The sequence below is a fragment of the Pseudophryne corroboree genome, chromosome 10 (genome assembly GCF_028390025.1).
Source record: "Pseudophryne corroboree isolate aPseCor3 chromosome 10, aPseCor3.hap2, whole genome shotgun sequence".
In the NCBI taxonomy this organism is placed as follows: Eukaryota; Metazoa; Chordata; class Amphibia; order Anura; family Myobatrachidae; genus Pseudophryne; species Pseudophryne corroboree.
The window spans coordinates 189,779,006-189,779,647 of NC_086453.1; the positions used below are offsets into that span (position 1 = coordinate 189,779,006).

At 43.3% G+C, this 642-nt stretch overlaps 1 non-coding gene across 1 annotated transcript; it reads left to right on the top strand.

Moving 5' to 3' along the window:
• The first annotated feature begins 213 nt into the window (after positions 1 to 213).
• On the top strand, positions 214 to 332 carry LOC134967303 (5S ribosomal RNA). Its single transcript, XR_010188806.1, has one exon. It is a non-coding gene; the product is annotated as a 5S ribosomal RNA (ribosomal RNA).
• Positions 333 to 642: the final 310 nt, after the last annotated feature.

Genomic DNA, 642 nt, shown 5'->3' on the forward strand with positions numbered 1-642 from the left:
TGACCATTGCATCTTCCATAGATCACCATTTTTCGTGGACTCTCATTCACGATTCCCGGTACATTGCACCACGTGAGTGGGAATTTTGGAATCGGGTCTAACGTGAAAAGCAGATCCACACATTTCCACGAATCTTCTTCTATCACTTTTCTGTCGACTCTTATCTTCAATATTCTTAAATAGGTGCACTCTCATTGGCGTTCACATAAAACTCTCTACTACCATACCACGCTGCCAGCGCCCGATCTCGTCTGATCTTGGAAGCTAAACAACGTTGGGCCAGGTCAGTACCAGGAAGGGAGACCACCTGGGAATACCTGGTGTTGTAGAGTAGGATTTTCCTCACTTATGTGGCAATAACACCAACAGCAGCATCACCACTTTCTTCTATTCAGTAAACCTTGAGACCTATTGGTCACTGGCACCATTATCGTGATGTGCAAAACTTCTTACTATCATCATCATTGTCTCAAATTCAAATAGGTGCATGTGATTTTTCTTCATTAAATAGAGGAGTGACCTCTGATCATTTCTCTGATCTCCTAAAAGCCAAAGAGCATAGCCTTATATATTTTTGTGTCTTGACCACCCCGTGGTTCCATCAATACAGCAAGTCTGTACTGGTCAAGGGGAATGGGGGTA